The 3,921-nt window shown below is 43.8% G+C and overlaps 1 pseudogene across 1 annotated transcript; it reads left to right on the top strand.

Annotated features, from left to right (window-relative positions):
* The first annotated feature begins 369 nt into the window (after nucleotides 1-369).
* Nucleotides 370-2,547, top strand: LOC104607495 (aldehyde oxidase GLOX pseudogene; annotated as a pseudogene). Its single transcript, XR_016076436.1, has one exon. The product of XR_016076436.1 is annotated as an aldehyde oxidase GLOX pseudogene (transcript).
* The last annotated feature ends 1,374 nt before the right edge of the window (nucleotides 2,548-3,921 follow it).

Raw genomic sequence — 3,921 nt, 5'->3', positions numbered from 1 at the left:
TCGGGTCCGGGTCTTAATTACATGGCGGAGCGGGTGAACCCGAACCCCCATTGACAAAACTCATTGAATCGTGGACTTCCACTGCTTGCGACAAAAGAACAAGCAGTCGATTCACTGCATCCAAACTTCTATAACCATAAATTTTCTCCGTCTCTAAGAAAATTAAACTTTCTAAAACCATGCATACCCATCAACAAAGAGAAGAATAAGATACGACTTCACATGCGCTGTTTCTTCCCTGCCCTTCGCGCGGGCCCCAGGCAATACTGTAAATCCTAGCTGCTTTTGTATAGACTGTTGTTCTACTTTTACAATCTACATACAGTTGATAGATTCGCGCCATCACTTAGTAATTAAATCGAGACAATTTTAACGAATTTAGTAAGAGTGAATCTACTTAACTTGGTTTAGAAAGACAAGATACGGCTTACCAATCAATCAACTCGATTGATTCGCTCGCTGTCACTGCATTCTTTGGTCGAGTTACCGGAGCGGAGCACATGGGTTTTACTTATTTAAAGGCACAAACTGAGCAGTCTTCAGCCACAGACACAGACCATTCAAGCTAAGTCATGGGGACTTCAACATCGCCTCTGTCCTGCTTCCCTGTCTTGCTGCTCCTCTTCCTTGCAGCAGCAATACCTTGGCCGAGACTGGCGCATGCGGCCGGTGTCGGAGGAGGCAAGTGGGACCTCCTCAAGCACAGCATTGGTATATCCGCGATGCACATGCAATTACTTCACAATGATCGAGTTGTGATATTCGATCGAACAGATTTCGGCAGGTCGATGCTGGCTTTGCCACATGGCAAGTGCCGTCACGACCCCAAGGACTTTGTTCTGCAGGTCGACTGTACCGCTCACTCCGCCGAGTATGATGTTTCCTCCAATTCAATACGGCCTCTCATGGTCCAAACCGACGTTTGGTGCTCGTCCGGCTCTGTCTCCCCCGACGGGCGCCTCATCCAGACTGGGGGATCCAACGATGGTGAACGTTCGGTTAGAATTTTCGCTCCGTGCAATGGCTGTGACTGGGAGGAGAATAGCTCCGGGCTCCTCGTTCCGCGATGGTATGCGACCAACCAGATACTACCGGATGGCCGGTCTATCATCATTGGTGGGCGTAATCAATTCAATTATGAGTTTTACCCAAAATCCTCGTCGACCGACACTCTATTCGATCTTCCGTTTCTGTCGCAAACCAATGATCCCAATGTGGAGAATAATCTCTACCCTTTTGTTCACCTCAACGTCGACGGCAACCTGTTCATTTTCGCCAACAACCGCGCAATTTTGCTCGACTATACAAGGAACGTTGTCGTTAAAAGGTTCCCGAAAATGCCCGACGGCCATGCAAGGTGCTACCCGAGCACGGGCTCTTCTGTTCTTCTCCCGCTGAAGAAGTTGAAGCGACCATCAGTCGAAGCCGAAGTTCTGATTTGCGGTGGCGCGCCAAAAGGGTCGTACTTTCAGGCCATAAGAGGGAGCTTCGTCGGAGCACTGAGCACCTGTGGGAGAATCAAAATTACCGACGAGTCGCCAGCTTGGTCCATGGAGACAATGCCGCTGGCGAGAGTGATGGGTGACATGATTTTGCTTCCAGACGGCCAAGTCCTGATGATCAATGGTGCAAAATCAGGGGTTGCTGGGTGGGAATTGGGCCGAAACCCAGAGCTTTACCCGGTTATCTATCGACCCAACAGCCCGTCTGGGTCAAGGTTCCATGTACAAAACCCGACTACAATTCCACGTATGTACCATTCCTCTGCACTTCTACTTCGTGATGGTCGAGTTCTTGTTGGAGGCAGCAATCCCCATGAGTTTTACAATTTCACCGGAGTACTTTATCCAACTGAGTTAAGCTTAGAGGCGTTCTCACCTGGTTATTTGGATCCGGGTGTCTCGCATCTACGGCCGGAGATCATCTCTCCCCCATCTCAAACTAAGCTAAAATATGGGCAGTCAATAACAGTTCGGTTCTCGCTCTCTGGCGAACTAAGCAGCAAAGGGGTGTCGGTAACAATGGTGGCTCCTTCGTTCACAACACATTCATTCGCCATGAATCAAAGGCTACTGGAACTGGACGGCCGACAGGTGAAGCCGGTGTCGAAGTCGGTGTACGACGTTCAGGTGACAATTCCTGAATCAGGTTTCCTTGCGCCGTCTGGGTATTATCTTCTGTTTGTCGTTCACACAGAAGTTCCTAGTGAGGGCATTTGGGTTCATATTAAGTGAGCTCCAATATAGCTAGATTAGTTTTATTGATCAAGTAAGTTGTTTGATTTCTAAATTAAATTTGATTGGTTGTCTGATATCGTAATAAGATTCAGTTGAAATCGAAGGTTGTCCTTCGTTTAATTACTCATTTTTCTTTTCTGTGTTTCGAAGAATCTATCTTCAGTTCTTAGTGGGTCTGTATAATGTGATTATTAGGAGTTGGGAAAGTCATTACCAGACAGATCATCTGACAAAGACAAACTTTATTATGGTTCCGTCCATTATTTGTAGTTAATGATGCCCATTGAACAGAAATTGTGTAGGTGACAAATTTTACTGCTTGTCTCTAGTTATCTTTGTATTCAACGTTAAGCACAGTGAACTACTGAACCGTACTCTGGCATTTCTCATTGTACACCGGAACTGGTTCGAACTTGAGCGGTCCTTTGAATTCACAGAAGAAAATTGGGGTGGGTGGAAACTTCGTACTGGTCCTACCATTTTTATTTCTTCCTTATGATCTCTTGTTGCAACTGGCAAATTGTGACCCCTAATTAAAGCAGCACGAGAGAGAGAGACAGAGATATGCTGAGGAAAATCAAAAGATTTTAGCAAGTAGTAATATCGGTTATTGGGCCAAGTGGGGCCGACACACACACCAAAAAAAAGTTAGTTTCCATTATGAACTATTAATGATTTTCACAATTTCACATCTACCTCGCACGAGGATCAAACTTTATTTTAGATGGAAAATTTCACATGTCTGAATATATTGTATAAGCTATTCCAATTTCCAACCCAGGAAATTTGATCTTTGGCCGACAAAAACAAAGTTTCCAACCCAGGAAACACAAAATACCGGCTGTTTGTGATGCTTGAATTACTCGATGCAAATGTAGCCTTTTTGTTTTGGTTTAAAATAAAACCACCTTACATTAATTCTTTAGCAGATTATATACATGAAAGCCGTTGAGGGCTAATTTATATAATAAATAGTCTATTCCCCTTATACATGCTTTTATTAGCTAGTGAATGAGCTAAACCATTGTAATCCATACTTACTTGAAGTTCCAGTACCGTTTTTCTGTATAACTTTTGTTTCCGATCATGAGTATCATAACGTGTAGTCACAATATATACTATTGCGTGTGCATCACAAAATATTGATAGCTTTTTAATATTTATCTTCTTAGCTCTTCCTGAAGACCTAGTATGAGTGAATATTGCCATTAATTATTAATTCTTCTTCTTGAGCCGAGACTCTAAGTCCTGCTGCTGCTACAACTCTACATGAGTTCTGCATTAATACTCGGATTGAAGCTAAGAATGTATGAAGTGCCCATCCATGAATAGATTATGTGAATGAAGCCTGTTGTCTTGATGAAGAGTCACCACCCCTTGTGTTGAAGGCATGTCCATACTACTCTTGCAAGCGGACAATTAAAGAAGAGATGAAATGCAATGCTATCTCCCTTTTCTGTATCACAAAGTGAGCACCATTTGTGCACTTAGAATCACCTTCTGTAGGTCTCGACTTCATGTACCATTCTTTATGGCCGGACAACTAGGGATGATAAATTCTGCCCTACACCACAGGTACCCACCTCAATGGTTGGGTTTTTTTCTAAACCAAATTTTGGGGTGTATACTGGTTTCGATATTTTACAATCCATATGGGTACCGTATTAGGTTAAACCCATCCCTT

This window comes from Nelumbo nucifera, chromosome 5, assembly GCF_055504915.1.
Source record: "Nelumbo nucifera cultivar China Antique chromosome 5, China Antique-T2T, whole genome shotgun sequence".
Classification (NCBI taxonomy): Eukaryota; Viridiplantae; Streptophyta; class Magnoliopsida; order Proteales; family Nelumbonaceae; genus Nelumbo; species Nelumbo nucifera.
Note: the sequence above shows the minus strand (reverse complement) of the source record. Positions and strands in the feature narration are given on the sequence as shown.